We start from the raw sequence: 17925 nt of genomic DNA, 5'->3' as shown, positions 1-17925 counted from the left end.
CCACCCATGGGTGTGGTGCCTCAAGCCATTATCCCTAGCGGTCAAGAGACGGAGGTAGAAAGATGGCTGCAAGATCAAGCACAGCTTAGGCTATGTAGGTCCAATGCTCACCTAGGCTGCAACATGACATCCTAAAGACAAACAACTACCACCAGAAATAGAGAAACCGTCCAGCAAGCGTTACTGAGCAAAGCACTGCCCTGCACTCTGCAGATAGTACCCTCAGCACACCATACCCTTCCCAGCCCTGTGTGTGTGCACATACATGTGTGCATTTGTGTTTATGTGCAGGTATGTGCAAGTGTATGTGTGCATACACAGAAAAAAAAACACCCCAAAAGCCACTGCAGAAATTCTCAAAGCTATAATAGAAATATGTTTTAAAGGGGCAGAAGTAAATTAAACAGAGGGAGGGATTTCGCCTCTCCGAGAGTTGCCGTCTGCCCGCTTACTCCAGCCTACGTGCTTCACTAGAGATGAGAAGCTATAAAGAGACCCTTATGGTCACTTCTGGGAAATACTCAACTCTCCATCATTCCCCTGGCAACGCTCCATTTGCAGCAGAAGTCCTGCTACGTGTGCATGGTTAAAATGTGTCACGTGGAGAAAAACAACGCACAGGAGGAGCTAGGATGGTGCTGTTAGTAGAATGCTCACCTGAGGCTCACAAAGCCCCGGGTTTGATCCCAGCACCATATAAACCAAGCAGACCCCTGCTATCCCAGCAGAGGCAGGAGGATCAGTAGTTAGGACTATCCTCTACTACATAGTATCCTTTAAAGTGTAATCCTATGCCCAAAAAAAAAAAAAAAAAAAAAAAAAAAAAAAAAAAGGAGAAGAAAAAAAACTAACAGGCCTTTGTAAAAATTCACCAATGGCTCCCTGTGTGGGTAAGTTTCAAAAGAATGTTCAACTCCAGAAGCAAGTCGCCAGTCACAGCAGTGGGGGCAAGTGGTAAGAAGGGCAAAACTTATCTTTCCCCTGCGGTCACTCACACTGTCTTCACTGCTCTGTCTTTAAGCCAAAATACCCATTAGACAGAGGAGGCCTCCTGGATTAGGTACCCAGCATGATGTCACATGTCCCAGTGGGAACCAGATGACTCACGTAGCATTGAAATTCAAATCCAGCATCATTTAAATTCAGCTTCTTCACTGTATTAATGTCACATGTCTAGAACACACAGGTGACTGGTAACTACTGTTCTGGGTATCAAGGTAAGTCTGCACACCACAGAGGTTTCTACCACAAGCATAGGTGTTTATCATTTCCATGTGTGTTGTAGGAGAGCAACCATTATAATGGTTCCCTGTCATTAATGACCTCAGCAAGTATCAGACTTTACTAATGGATTTTTGAAGCCTTTAAAAGCCTTTCCAACACCAGACACCCTTTACCAAGCCAAGGATGGGGCGGCACATCCCAGACATGAGCAGAAAGTGAACTTGAGTCTGAGGTAGCAGAGGTGAACGCTGGGGACCTGTTTATGTTTCCACAGTCAAGCATCATTAGATGCTTTTTAGCTGAGGAAAAACAGCCAGATGTGCACTGACTGGTCACTGGCCAGGGAGGGGAACCTGGACTAGATGTAGTCAGAAGTTTCAGAATTCTATAGGAATTCAGGCAAGAAATGCTTGGGGCTGGAGTTGATAGAGGACTTGGCAGTGTGTGCATGAAGCCCTGGGTTTGGACAACAGCACCTCCAAAAAGGAACGGTGGTGCATGACTGCAGTCCTAACACTTGACATAAAAACTTCATGATTATCCTTGGTTACATAGTAAGTATGAAGCCAGCCTGGGCTACATATGATCCTGGAAAGGGGGGGTAAAGGAAGTGGTGGGGGGGGGAGTCTTGGCAAAGGGTACCCTGCTCACAGGATTTAGGAGCTAAGTGAAGAGGGGGCAGTGAAGTATCCTTCAGCTGGTGACTCTGCAGGGACTGCTGGGAAGGAGGAGAGGTGAGAGCCATTGTGCTTATCAGAAAGGAGGTGTCCTACACTGAGAGGCGTGGGTGAACGCATCCAGAGAGATGGTTGCAAACATAAGACCAGACCCAAGATCTGGCAACCCTGGTCTATTCAGAGGGAAAAGGAGGGTTCCCAGGAGACACGACCTGATCCCTGAGCTCTGAATGCCCAGACTAAAGGTGGGCTCACAAGGAAAGGCCATGACGGATTTCCACAAAAAAAGAGGAGGAGAAAGAGGAAGAAGTTGTCCCAGGCCACACCATGAGAGGCATTTATACAATTTCTAGAGTAAGATGGCAGCTTGAAACAGGTTAAGAAATGACACTCACACCACAGCTCATGCCAGAAGCTGGGGACGTGCACTGTGGCAATTTTCCCAGATAATACAAGGAACAAGCCAGCATGCCTGCCACACTTTGGTGTCAGGGCGATCCCTCTTTGCAGCCCCACGTGAGTGGGTTCCGTCTGGGATGACTGAGAAGCTGTGTGTCTGTGTTTATGATGCGCTTTGAATATTTTCAAGTTTATCTGTTGGCGCAAATGAATCCTTTATCAGCTTGTGCTTCCTGGTGCTCTGGCAGATGGTAGCTGTTAACGTGGGTAAGGTGTACAGTCACTCTTTGCTGGCACTTATATTCAAAATGGAGTCGCCCAGGTTAACGCTATTGCTCATTAAATGGCGTCTCTGTAGGCGAGGCTCAACCTGATATTCTATATAATACAGAGTAAGCCACAGCAGTCCCTGCCTGTCCTCAACACCCCAGGCTGGCATCAGGGTGAGGTGAACTTGTGTGTCACCTGACGCTGTTGGATTCCCCACCTGATGTGTCTCTTCAGATCACCTCTGGGTTTTTTAAACCTCAGATCCCAAGCTCCCCTCACACACACACACACACACACACACACACAGAATCCACGGGGTAGCCCACTCATGCAAATGTGGCCTGAGTGTTACAGGGACATCATCTGCTTTTCTATTGTGTTTGGTGCTCACAGGACAGAACTGGTGTCTGGTATTCTAAACCTGTCAAAATCCCAAGGCTGGGGAGGCCCCAGGCCCTGGAGGAAAGCTGTAGTTCTTTCACTAATAATTAAGATGTGTCCATCAAATTGCCTTCATTCTGTCTACAGATCAACACTTTGGCCAAAGAAACTTCTTCTGCAGCGAGTGATGGTTAGTGCAGGCTCATAACTGGTCTGAGACAAGTGACTACTGAGCGCACAGCCATAAATGCCACCACCTCTGAGGCTCAGGGTACATCATGAAAGAGGAAGGACGAATTTAAGAACCAGAGAAAGGGGGGATATGGGGCTGCTTCTGGCGTAGCCCTTGCACTTACGAACTCACAGCAGCTGAGTAGGAATGGGATTATCGATGTTCTGCCGTGGAATGGGGGGACTGTGAGACCCCATCCTTCTTCTTCGGGGTTCTATTAGGTAGTTAATCGGTTCTGGGGTGGTAAGAGACATTTTCTTCGGTTGTGTATTAGTCACTGGTACCGTGGCCATGCTCTGTAAATAAACACTAACAAAATTCCCTGGAAACACACACACATACACACACACACACACACTCACACACACACACACACACACACACACGGTAAGGCTGATTGGTGGGCATTGGGATTGATTGGTGGGCTGAGAATCAATATCCTTCCCCATCTCGGTCATTGTACAGGTAGGAAAACTGAAGCCCGAAAAGGTGAGATGCCCACTGCATGCTTTCTCAGGTGGCAGAACCTGGTGTCTTACACCAGAGAACAAGGGCAGCTGCTGAGGTGCTGGTGTTAGACTGCCACGAATGTCCCTGGCCTGGGGGAACTCAAGGCATCGTCTGAAAAGCATTTGCCAGGAGTCCTCTCCCGGCCAGACCACCAGGTGGCGCTGCTCGCCGCAGCATTCCTGGATCTTCCAGGGACCCTGAGCTCAAGGTGAACCCAGTCTTCTGAGCCCTGGGGATTGATTCATCCGGCTCTCTATGAGAATGAAGAATGCAGTCTACCTTGAATCTTGCATGTGCCTATTCATTTTTTTTTCTTTCAAAGAGTAACGTGTTACCCAGAACTAGAAGAGAAAATGCACCATAGAGTTGTGAGCCCCCTTCACCCAAACCATGGCCACAGATGGCATGTTATTGCCACCAAATAAAGGCGGCACATGCCTTTAATCCCAGCACTCAAGAGGCAGAGGCAGGCAGATCTCTGAGTTCAAAGCCAGCCTGGTCTAAAAGAGAGTTCTAGGACAGCCAGGGCTACACAGAGAAACCCTGTCTTGGGGTGGGGGGAGGTATAGGTGTTATTACATTACAGATGGATCTTTAAGACTTTTTACATTTATGTTTCATTTTCTTTTACCTCTGTCTATATAGAATGCTAAAAGGAAAATAAACAAAAAATATTTAAAAGACACTGGGATTTTTAAAAATCACCCTCAAAAAATTAACACTCACTCAGACTTCCCAAGCAAGGAAAATTGTTGCCAAAATAAAGATCTGCAAACAAGAAGAGCTTCAAGATGCAGGGAAAGTTTCCAAGCCTTGTCAGCTCCCCAGCCAAGTAGTCCTATCTTCCATGTTTGTCTTAGGAGCACTGAAGACCTTCTGGGCCTGGACCCCACCCACTGAGGGCTGGGCTGTCCAAGGCTTTCCCTGAGGCCCTGATGAATAGAGAAGAAATACAGCCAGAAGTAGGAGCCTGGGGCCAGGGCCTTGGGGAAGGGCTGGCCTCAGACCCTGAGAACCCAACTCTTCTAATTGTACAGGGCTATGATGTCAGTCCCAAGGCCTCTGGCCACTGTGTTCTCTCTGTAATGTTCTAGAGATAAACCATGTTTCCCCAGGTCACCCACCCATGTCCCAAGGAGGAATTAGTCGTGTTATAATGGTTGACAGAGGAGAGGGAGTCATATTCCTCAGTGTAGTCACTGATTTTCCCTTGCTCAAGAAGATAATGCATACACATTCACACACACTCACACACACATACACACACTTACACAGAGGCATACATACATAATTGTGTATTCACACACATACACATACATGCACAAACACATTCTCACGCACATACACACACATACACATGCTCACTCAAACATATACACATACAAATACACATTCACACAAAGACACACACTCATACACATATACATGGACACACACACATTTTTACACATACACAAGCTCACTCACACACATTCTCACACAGACACATATTCACAGAGAGATACACACTCATACACATGTACATGCACACACACACATATTCACAGAGAGAGATACACACTCATACACATGTACATGCACACACACACATTTTTACACATACACATGCTCACTCACACACATTCTCACACACACATATTCACAGAGAGATACACACTCATACACATGTACATACACACACACATTTTCACACATACACATACTCACATACACACTCTTTCAGACATACACACACACATATACATGTTCTCCCACATTCATACACACATATACACACTCACATGTACATATTCACACACATACATGCACATACAAATACTCATGTCAACAATCTTAATTAAATGCATTAGCCATTTTTAAATCATGAAAACAGGAGGGAGACTTGTGGAGAAGTTGTTCAGTGAGAAGGAGGAGACAAGGAAGGAGACTGTGGGAAGGAATATAACCAAAGAATAACTAGGGGCTCAGCTAAGTTCTGAGAGGGAGGGTGAGACATCTGTAGTTCCTCTAGCCCTTCCAGATTCCCACCCTCCTCCCTTCTCCCTCTTGCAGGAAAGCCCAAATGGCAGTCTCCCGTGACCCTCCATGACATCTGTTTAAATACCATGCTGCTACTAAAACTGGGCAGCAGCCAACCCTAAGCCCAGCGGCATGCTGAAGTTGGTCCTGGTTGCTGCCCACGTACACTTGATGACAGCCATCCAGAGGAAGGTACAGGCCAGTGACTACGGTAGTTCCTCTGCTGAGGGAAATGTCACAGGCAGAGCATGCTACACGTGAGTCTGGGAAGCTGGGGAGGGACTGTCCCCACAAGGAGAGGAGGCGATCCTGGCCTTAGAGTCAGCCCACGTTAAAAAAGACATCCTGTTACTCTTAGGTTCTAGAGAAGCTTTGCCAGAAGAATGAGCTTTGGGGTGATCTGAAGAAGAGCATTACTCACTTGAGACAAAGCTTGAGAGACCTGAGACAGAGTCCAAGGAGCCACAGGCAACAGAGGAGAGTCCTGGCCATAGGCCAGCAGGGCTGCATAGGTGTGATCGTGTGCATCTGGGACCCCAACACTCAGCAGGCTCAGGCAAGAGCATCGTGAGTTCAAGGCCAGTCTGCACTACATAGTGAGTGATTGATTGCCTCTGCTGTATCTCTGAATTCATTACAACCCTGCATTCACCTAGACCCCAAGGTTATACAACCTCCTAAAATAGTATGGTCAGCTGGACAAGGATTCAGATTCAGGACTGCATAGGGGTGTGAGAGGGCGGGGTATTTCTGTTCAAACCATAGCATTAGGCTTGCTTCACTCTGTGCTTAGTGTTGAGGTGGTGGTGGTGGTGGTGGTGATGGTGGTGGTGGTGGTGATGGTGGTAATGGTGGTGATGATGGTGGTAGTGGTGGTGGTGGTGGTGGTGGTGGTGGTGGTGGTGGTGGTGGTGGTTTGCCTTGACTGACTGGGAACTTACTTTGGAGATAGGCTGGCCGTGAGCTCACAGAAATCTGCCTGCCTCTGCCCCCTGAGTGCTGGAATTAAAGGTGTGTACCACCAGGCCTGGCCCATGTTTAGATGTTTTAAAGACAAAAGTCATATGACTTGAACTCCAATAGAACAAAGAACAGAACCAGAATATGAAGCCTCAGTCCTTCTCAGCTGGGCCCTAGAACTCCATACTGATAATATTACCTAGGGCTAAACTCTGGTATTCTTAAGAGCCCGGACTTCATTCTCCCTCCTCCCACCTCATCCCCTTGGCAACACCAACATCAGATATAATGAATTATTCAACACGATAAACAGATCTCCAGCCTCACCCAAGAGTCCAGATCCCAGGGTTCAGGATTGAACTTGTCAGTCCCCACAGTCCGGTGCTTTGAACTGTTAACACCAGCAACATTAGAACTTAGAGAGGACAGAGAGAATCTTCCTTTGTGATGTCACAAGACCTATAGGAAACAGAGCTGGCTGAGGGAACAGCTTGTCCCTGGAGAGACAAGGACTAATGGCTGGAGCAGGCCTGCTCCCTTCTGCATATATAATCCTTCTGATCCCAGGGCCTTAAGCCAACCCCACCCTACTCTTCTGCTGGCTGGAACCCTCAGCATCCCGCCCAGCTGTGGCCTTGAATTCGAGTTGTATCTCTTCAAAGCATCTGTTTATTTATTCAGCAATACAGAGAGACCCTGCAATGGTCTCTGACATCGTAGAAAGCACAAGGGCTGTTGAGGGAATTTGTTATAAACCAAGGACCCAATGCTCAAACAAATGCCTGTGTACACAAAAGTTACTGCAATGTGAAGAACTGCAGGGACCTTTGAAAAGAGCTTGCATCCATGTAATGTTCTGTGTTGCTCCACAGCCCAGCTCAGTGCACCCCACCACCACCCAGAGCCCCACCCAGAGAGGAAGGTACCTGGTGGCTGCTCAGAGACACAGCAGACAGGTGGAACGCCCTGGGAGCAGATGCCTCCCCCAATCCCCACTCCCTGCAGCTGAGAAACCCAGACCCCGAGGCACAAGAACTTCTGAAGTCTCAAGAGCCCGCTGTGTCCCAGAACATTCCATCCCACACCGCTCAATTCCTTCCTTGACTCCCTTTCCAGGGGTCACCCTGCCCTTTCCCGCCTATGCACCAAACCTATATTTGTCAAGGTTCCTTAGTGGAACAGAGCCAATGAAATTAATGTAAATTAAATTAGATCGGCTGGCACAATATGGTCTGGCTAGTTCAACAATGGCTGTCTCACACCAGAGAGGCTGAGAATCTCGTAATTACTCAGTTCATGGTAGGGACTCAGCAGTCCCTACCTGGCATCAACAGCCTGGAGAGTTCCTGGAAAGTTGGATGCCAGAAGAAGTTGGTTCAGCTCTCAGTGACAACAACAGCAGCAGCAGCGCCACCACCACCACCAAAAAAGGGCAGATGAATTTACCAATAGGAGTGAAGGCTGAGCCAGGGGGGAACTAGGCCTTCCTTTCTCCAAGTCCTTATCTGGGCAGCTATCAGCAGGTGCTTCCCACACTTAGCGTAGGTTTGCCCACAACAATTAAAGAAAAACAATCCCCCCCACAGACTTGTGGGGGGGTGGGGGGGGCATTCTGTTGTAAAACATTCCTTCAGTGAAAATCACTACCCCCGCCCCCGGGTGATTGTAGACTGTCAAGTTGTCATCGAAAGCAAAAGCATCCCTATTCCCATTTGAAGAGACAAAAGCTCATATGAAAGTCTGGCCCACTGTCCCTGTGGAACCTGCGAGCACAGCCCATTCCTCCCGCACTCAGTTCTTCCAATGGCCCGAAGGCTCCATGTGCTTCTCCTCGGTCTCCCTTCCCATGAAGAACACAAGCCACAGCATCGAGCTATAATAAACTATCTAATGTGACTTTATTCTCAGGATAACTGTTCTAGGGCCTCCCCCGCCCCAACCCTGCACCGTGTTAGCTAGCTTCACGTTGCTGTGGCCAAATATTGGGATCAACAAGAGAGAGCTTCAGATGTGAGTTCTTCATGGGGGAAGACACAGTAGAGCGGAGCAGAGAGAGCATGCCTGTACCTTTTCCCTTTCATTCCATTTAGGACCTCATCCCAAGAGACGGTGTCCCCCACATTCAGGATGGGTCTCCCCCTTGGTTAGCCCTCCCCGGCAATGCCTTCACAAACATACTCATAAGGTTCTTTTTATTTTTGTCTGTGTTGACCACTGCACCCAGCGAGCAGCTAGCTTCACAAAGCCGGAGCTCTGGCATGCAGAAAGCCACAGAAGAATGCTCAGCGCTACACAAGGCCACCAGGGCTCCACAGTGCACAGCAGAGCTGGTCCTACCAGCCATGTGCATTCAGTTGATGGGTTCGTAGACACGACAGCAGCTGCTGGCTGGAGACCACACTTTGGAACAGATTCTAGAAGCCACTTATGGGGTACCCACTGGGCATTTAAAATTGATTATCTATCTAAAATTAAACACAGTTCAATTACAGTTAAAGTTAATCCAAGTCCTCTGTCTGCTGAGCTGAGTCCCGTGTTAGTGACCACATGTAGCCAATAGCCATGTGCTCAACCGCAGTTTCCATCCTCCTCCATCTGTAGGGAGGAAAGGAGAAAACAGTAGGTGAAGTGGTGGTCCCAGAGGAGTGACCCCAGATGGACAGGCTGCTCCTGGAGCCCCGTAACATACACTCTCAGTTCCATCCCATCAAGATACAAGAATGTCTGGAGGCAGACTACAGCAGCCGAGGAGCAGTCAAGGTGTCCCTCCATGCCATGATGTCCCACATGCCAGGTTCAGCTGCCCGCATGGGGAAAACAGGAATCCTTGGGTAGGCTCTACCCAATAGCTGTACAGCCCTGTCTGGAGGATGTGACCCTCTCTCATAGGTGGGTCCAGTGCTGGCAAAGCTCTACTTTTCAAATGAACAACCTGCCACCTGCCCCACTGTGAAGGAACCTGCTAGAAGACGATTCTCTTCTGGCAGAATGCAGACTTCATTGTCCCTAGAGAGAGCGTGGACTCAGTGCTTAGGCAATATCCACCACCATCTTCTGGGGCTCGTGTGAGAAGCTAGGGACATCCTGGATCCTGTTCCTATGGCTAAGCAATTCTGGGAACCTCCTCTTCCTCTGATTGTCTTATTAGCCTTCCATTCTGCCTGTGTTACCTACCTCATCCAGCCTGACTGAAATGCAAAGCCAAGGAAAGCAGGCAGACCCTAAGAGGACCCAGTGCTGTATAGCATTTCCTGGGAAGATGGGAACAAAAGTCTGGTACTAATGACAGACAAAAGAAACAGCTTCACTCAAGTCTTAGGATCCAGTGAGTTTATTGGGGTTATTTACAGAGCATGAATGAAGGGCTCCTCACAGGAACACAGGGGACTCAAATGCAGTTACATCACTAGACGCTTACCCCAGCGTGGAAACGACCTATGGGAGCTGCCTTCCTGGACACCGCTGTATGACTTGGAGACAGCTCCATCCAGTGGCAAAGTCTCCAGTCCCCAGGAGTTATTCCTGCTTGGTGTGTGTTGGGGGTGGGGTGGGTGATTCTAAATCCTGCAAGCTTCAGGAGCGTCCTGAGAATTGTGAGTGGGTTTTGTTTCTTTTTCTTTTTCAGTTTTTTTGAGGCATTTTCTCTGTGTAGCCTTGGCTGTCCTGGAACTCACTCTGTAGACCAGGCTGGCCTCCAACTCAGAAATCCACCTGCCTCTGCTTCCCAAGTGCTGGGATTAAAGGCGTGCACCACCACTGCCCCACTTTTTTTTTCAATTTCAATTTATGTGTACAAGTGTTTTGCCTGGATTATATAAATATACTATACACACACACACACACACACACACACACACACACATGCACACACACATGTACATAAAGAATAAAGGAAGGAAGGAAAGGTTTGGGAGTGATGTTACACAGTAAAAGCTCATCTATACATGACTATTGGGTGTATAGATGCCACCATCCCTCTCGGGACTTTCCTTCCAAAGCAGAAACTGGATAGAAAGTGCGTGCTTTTCCAGGACCCCTGTCTCCAGAGCACAGATGCATTGAAGGTTGATGGGTTTTTTTCTTTTTTCTTTTTCTTTTTTTCCAGACTTGTGTGGTGCACAATCTGTGCATCAAACATGGCCCTGACCCCAGGTACCCAGACACACAGGTTTGCCTGCAGGCTCTGTGTGGGAAGGCAGTGATGCACAGGCACATCAGTAAGCCAGCTTCCATGGCAACAGCCTCAGCAGCCTGGCAACAGCATCCGGAGCCACAGCAGCCGAGGGACCCACACAGATCCATGTGCAATGTGATTCATGGGTTTTGTTTCTTCCAAAGTGGTGCTTCTGGTTGTTCCTGAGGCTTCCCAACAATTTATTTCTGTGCGAATTTACCAAGCTGATTTTTCTACTTACAGCTTAAGTAGCGTTCGCTTTGGACTAGATCTATTGAAGTGAGTTTGGTTGAACCTGTTAACTAGATCAGTGGTTAGTTGTCTGCTTGTGTTTTTAATGTGACACTAGCTAGAATTCTCTGAGATCTCAATTGAGGAGTTACCCCTATTACATTTGCACATAGGCAAGTCTGTGGGGTATTTTTTCTTTTGTTCATTAATTAATTAATTTTTACACTCCATATTTTATTCCCCCATATACCCTCTGATTGTTCCACATCCCATACCTCCTCCCCAACCCCCTGTCTCCATATGGATGTCCCCACTCCACCACCCCCACCTCACCCCCACCCCTGACCTCTAAACTCCCTGGGGCCTCCAGACTCTTGAAGGTTAGGTGCATCATCTCTGAATGAACACAGACCCTGCAGTCCTCTACTGTATGTGTGTTGGGAGCCTCCTATCAGCTGGTGTATGCTGCCTGTTTGGTGGTCCAGTGTTTCAGAGATCTCGGGGGACCAGATCAAATGAGATTGCTGGTCCTCCTCAGGGCGGCCCTTCCTTCAGGTATTTTCTTGATGTGGAAGGGATGGTGCCGCCCCAGAGCAGGTGGTCTTGCATTATGTAAGGAAGCAGGCTGAGCAAGCCACGGGGGCAATCCAGGAAGCAGCATCCCTCCATGGCTTCGGTTCCGGCCTCCAGGTTCTTCTTTGAGCCCTGACCTCCCTTCATGATGAACTGTGACCTATAAGCCAAATAAACCCTTTCTTCCTCAAGCTGATTCCTGTGGTGGTGTTATCACCGCAACACAGAAGGAAACTAGGAGAGTGTGGGGCTGGGCTCCCTCCTGGGCACAGTCCCCTGTGGGCACACAAAAGAATTTGCTAACAGGGTTCCCAGACAGCCTTAGGTCACTGTGTGACGTGTAGGCAGAAAGGACAGTGACTGCCCAAGCCTGGAGAGGCTGGAACAGTCAGGCGAATGGCTGCCCAGGAAAGAACTGATGGAGCTTAACCTGACAGAGCACAAATACCCTACATCCATCTCCCCCAGGATTTCAGCCTGGGTCGATGTTTGCACTGGAACTTCAAGGTGCTGGCCATGGAATCTAGACATGCCACACCCGTCTACCTTCAGCCATGACCAGTGCTTTCCTAACTAGCTTTAAGTTTGCTCTGCCTAAATGGTCACTAGGCTAGAGTTCTCCTTCCCATGGCTCTGCAACTCTTTGTTTGCCTCTCCCTCCTTTTCTCCCTGTCGCTCTTCCTTTCTATTGCACACATGCACAAAAGAGAAAGAGAGACAGGCAGGCAGGCAAGCAAGCAGGCAGGCCAACCGATCGACCGACCGACCGACCGACAGACCGACTGACAGACGAACAGACCGACAGACTGACAGACCGACAGACCAGAGAATATTTGCTAGTGCCCCAGCACTCCTCCAGCTCTGCAAACCTCTCTGGCTTTCTCCATCTTTCCCACTGGGTGGCAGTGTGGCACCGTGGATTGACACCCCTGACCCACGGCCCGAGGCTGTCTCTTTGCTCGTCTCTCTCAGCCTGTGCTCCTCAGAGGATTCTAAAGAGGACACCCACGCCAGCTTTCCGGTCACGCCTCACTGCGGCACCTAATGAATCTCAGCTCTCGCCGGAGCCGCCGCGGCCCTGCTGCGCAGCCAGCCCCGCCCCCACCCGCCCCCGGACTGAACCGAGGTTCCCTCCTGAACCTCGGGAAGGGAATTCAGGACAGAGGTCTGGCTCCGTGCCCAGGTGTCTGTACCCAACCTGATCTGCTTCAAAACAGTCACCGTAATGTAAACGTCCGTTACTGGGTACAAATAATGGCTAGAACGCCGTTGCTATGTTTTATATTAGCACAAATTTGCCTAAATGGAGCTTAACGGAGGAAATACAAGGCACCTGGTACTTCTAATCTCCCATAAGGTAGGAGGCAGTGTGCAGAGCAGAGCTCTGGTCCTCCTTCCGTTCCAGTTAGATATTTATGCCGCTTCAAGCCTAGAGACATAAGAAAAAGCTAGTAAGACATCCTAGAGCAATGGTTCTCAGCCTCCCTACTGCTGCAGCCCTTTGATACAGTTCCTCGTGTTGTGGTGACTTCCAATCATAAAAACTATTTTGTTGTGCCTTCATAATTGTAATTTTGCTACTGTTATGAATTATAATGTAAAACATGATGTACACCCCCTCAGGGGTCGCGACCCACAGGTTGAGAACCATTGGCCTAGATGCTGCTGCATATCCATTGCAAGACAAGACTGCACTGTCACCACTGCCTCTCAATGGGCACTCCACATGTCCATGGTGTTAAGTATTCAGTACTCAGTCACCTCCACCTGCACTGTCCTGTGGAGTCCTCACAAGGCCCTCAAATGAGGAATCCAGGACCTAAAGAGTTCAAGTAACTCAAGTTCCTACCATGTGTATGTAAATGTCTCATCCCTGCTTGGGGTGAGGCTGGGCCATTTGCTGTAAACACGCAGCTGCTTGCTCAAGTTGACTTCAAGAGGACAAGGCGTTCGTGTTGGAGAAGGGAAGGGTAGGGGGGAGGGAGATCCCACTGCACAGGAAGATAAAGAGTCTCCAGGCAGCCCCCCCCCCAGCACTGAGAATGAGGCTAGAGGGCTTCCCTGGTGACTCTCCGTGGTTCTGTGGCAGCACTCTTGCTTTGAGGACTCCAAGGCTCACCCTCACCTCCAGGATAGGTGGACATGAGACAAGGGAGAGAGTTCATGGGCAGCAGATGCCACAGATGATCAGGGAGATGTAGACACCTCCTTAGCACTCTCTAGAGTCATCTGGGTCAGAAGACATCCCCAGCCGTGAGCAGAGCAGGCTCGCACACTGTGGATGCTTAACTAAACTTGGTTCAAGTCTCTTTCCCATTTGACTGGCAAGAAGTTACTCGGCACGTTGAAGGCAGCACAGCCATTAGACGGCCAACTCTGCCCCTAAGAGGGAAGATGGAGAAGGATGTTTTACTCCCCACTGACAGCCGAGAGGCAGACTTATAAGGGATGAGGCTAGACCATCCATGAATGCTGGAACCCTTCCCCTGAGCTCCTATCTTACCGCTTCTTCTTCGTAGCGCCCTCCCTCTCTCGCCTCTCCCACAGAAAGCTACCAGGCTTGAATGAAGAGTTGTCCATCAAAATCATAACTGTGGAGTTCAACTTCCTGGTTTCTCCTTCAGATGATGTCCACCATGTCCACATGATGAGGAGCCTGGTACGCTGTGCAAACAGCTCACTGGGAGAAGCCCAGGGCGTCCCCAAGGCCCAGTCTAGGATGTCAACCCTCAGAGAAGCCAAAACAGGGCAGGGCCACCACGCATAGAACAGGGTAGATTCAGAGACGGGGGGGGGGGGGGGGTGTTCCTCCCTTCCTACCAATATATAATCAAAATGTGCACACCCATTCTCAGAGGTGCTCACACAAGCTGCACTCCACCCAGCCTATCTTTGTCTTTTCTGAAGGGCACTCCAATGACAGAACATGGCGGAGTAGGGAGCCGTGCTTCCTTTGGGAAAATGGATACAGGCTCAGCTATGCCAGACCAAGACTGAAATCTCTGAGGATGTGCCTACAGCGTCGTCCATCACCCAGGCATGCACGGCGGCTCTGAAAGAATGGAGCTGTGATGCTGAACAGCCAGGTCCACCAGAGCCAGAACGTGCGTGGAAGAAATGCCAAGTTAACAAACCCACAGGCCAACAGAACTGGTGGGGGGTGGCACTGAAGGGGAGGGCCACCAGGGAGAAAGGCAGGCCTCTCCAGGTCAAAAGCTAGACAGAAGCAGCAGCAGCCCGGTGACCTCCTGTCACAGGAGGCCAGCCGGAGCTCAGATAAGCATCTCTGTGCACCTTTTGCTTTATTCTGCTTTCTCGCTTACAAAGACAAGAAGCTCCTCTCCCAAACAAACCAGGAACCTCTCAGCTCATATGTTATGAGAATTTTCTCCCTGTTGTGAAAGGGGAAGCTGGGAAATATCTAAGCCCTGTCCCCCACCCCCAGCCCCCCATCCCCATCTAAGATCCCAATGGCAAAGTTCTGCGCCCCCCAAGCTCACTCTGGGGGAACTAATGAATTTAATGGGCAAAGGGTTATGTGCAAAAGTGTAGGTGACACCAGGCAGTGGTGGCACATGCCTTTAATCTCGGCATTCTGGGAGGCAGAGGCAGACAGATTTCTGAGTTCGAGGCCAGCCTGGTCTACAGAGTGAGTTCCAGGACAGCCAGGGCTATATAGAGAAACCCTGTCTCAAAAAAAACCAAATCCAAAAAACAAAACAACAACAACAAAAAAGAGTGTAGTTGACCTAAAACAGCCAAACTGGACGGTGTGTACCCAAGATGGATGATGGAGCCCCCTTTTCCTAGTCCTTCCTCAGACCATACAGTCTAACTCTTCCCAGAGACCCTAAGATATTTGCAGTTAGGACAGAATTGCATATAAATGGCCAGACAGGAGCCGCTGGATACTCAGGCCATTGGCCAGTCTACTGTGATGTGCTTTTGCAGTCAGACACTAGATTTATGAAGATTTAGTTCTTCTACTTAGAAGACAACGCTGCATATAACATCACAGTGCCCAGAGAAGCTTTCAAAGAAGTTTCAAAAAACGTATGTCAATAACTCTTCAACAGAATCAACTAACCTGGGCTCGTAGGGGCTCGTAGGTGGCTCACAGAGTCTGAGCCACCAACCAGGGAGCATGCATGGGTCTGAGCTAGGCCTTCTGCACAGATGTTACAGTTATATAGTTGGTCTTCTGATGGAACTCCTAACAGTGGGAGGAGGGGATGTCTCTAACCCTTCTCCCTGCTTCTGGGATGCTCTCCTCCTGCTGGGTTGCCTTGTCCAGCCTTAATAGAAAAGGAGGTTTCTATTAAGCTAGCTTTACTGCAACCTGATATGCCATGAGTGTTTGATATCCTTGGGAGACCTGCCCTTTTCTGAAGAGAAAGGAGGAATAGATGGGGTGGGAAGGAGAAGGGAGGTGACAGGAAGGGACTGGGAGGAGAGGAGTGACAGGAAAGTGAAGTGGGGATGTAACAGATGATAGATGGATGGGTAGATAGATAGATAGATGATAGATAGATGATAGATAGATAGATGATAGATAGATAGATAGATAGATAGATAGATAATAGAAACTATGATAGTCTGAGGTGCCCCCTTCCAAGCCACCATGTCAGCCTTCTCAGCATCATGGATGCCGACAGGAAACACAAGACTCCTGGAAACAAAGGACTTCATTGTTCACAGCCACACTCTGTCTCTATGGGACTCAAGTAAACCAGCACTCACAGCAGCTAACCCACAGGGGGTGACTCTAGGGGCCTGGATCCACTGTAATGAGCAACAACACACCTACACTTTCCTCTAGAGGCAGGTACCTCCTTTGAGATGCTACAGCAGGAACACGTTCACCGGCTCCCGGCATCACTCCATCTTTCTTCTGCACCTGTAAGGCGAGATACAAGGGAGACAAACTTCATCTTCCAAGTTAGCTCGCTATTCAAACATCTTTCATGGAGCGGTCAAAGCCCGTATAAGGCCCTGGGTTCAACATTTGGGAAGTTCCCCCACCCCCACCTGCCCACACACGCCAATAGAAGAAAATTATCCAGCCTGGCTGTGGCGGTGTACGGTTTTAATCCCGGCACTCGAAAGACAGAGGCAGGGGGGTCTCTGAGAGTTGGAGGGCAGCCTGGGTCTACAGAGCAAGTTCCAGGACAGCCAGGGCTACACCAGGAAATCCTGTCTTGAGAAATCCTTTCATGAAAAAAAAAAAAAAACAGAGAGACAGAGAGAGAGGAAAAGGAGAAGGAGGAGAAGGAGGAGGAAGAGGAGGAAAAAATTATACAGAGTATAGAGCAGCAAGAACCTCCCTAGAAGATGCACAGAAAGACCAGCTGCCCTAGGAGGCCGTCACCATAATTCACTCTTCGTCATCCCAAGTTGGGTTGCATGTGATTATATATTTTCTTTGGGAAGTAGGGTTCTTTTTTTTTTTAACTAAATATTCTGACATATAAAAGGGGAGAAAGTGAAGATTATTACTCACGCTCCCCAGAGCTCCAGTCCATAGTGTTTCCATAGGTGGGCTGGAGCCTATTATAAACACAACACTACAAAGACGGAAGGCTGCGGCCTTGTCAGGATGGGTGTGGCTTTGGTCTCCAGGGCTCCCCTCCAGCCCCCGCCCGACTGCTCTGATCACTGGACTGCAGTGTTAAGCTGTGCCTTAGAGGGATCTGCACCTGGCAAAGACTGGTGGCCTCTGCTCCCCATCGGCCGGCGAGAAACCGAGGCTCTCTGCTCTATAGCCTCAGAGGACCGGAACCCTACCAAATCACGGTGTGCCCCGCCTCTCACTGGGACAGACCAGCTGAGCCTCACATGACTCCCTGGCCTACAGACACCTCGTGGTAATAAGTATTCTGGGTCACGGTATTTCAGAGTGATTCGCTTTATCCACATCAATAGATAACATAGCTAATGAAGGAGATAGAACAAAAAAACACCACACACTCCATAGCAGAAAACAGAGGGTTTATTTGTTTTCCTGAAATGTGGATTTGAAGCAGAGCCACAGTATTCCTACCTGGATAATAGTGAAAGGAAACTATGTGATAGCATTGCCTATAGAAGCATGGGTCACCACCTGGGCGCTTTTTGTGTAGTTAATAGGGTGGGTGGCAACTCCTGCTCCTATAGCCACTGTTTATTGGATGCTGCAACATTTACTATGTTATGTGGCTGGACCAAAATAAGAGCTTCACAGCATCCTTCCGAGTGGTTAACCATAATGAACGTCTGACAAAGGTGATAATACGCCA

The sequence above is a fragment of the Apodemus sylvaticus genome, chromosome 6, assembly GCF_947179515.1.
Source record: "Apodemus sylvaticus chromosome 6, mApoSyl1.1, whole genome shotgun sequence".
Classification (NCBI taxonomy): domain Eukaryota; kingdom Metazoa; phylum Chordata; class Mammalia; order Rodentia; family Muridae; genus Apodemus; species Apodemus sylvaticus.
The sequence above is the reverse complement of the archived record's forward strand: the minus strand, read 5'-3'. Positions refer to the sequence as shown.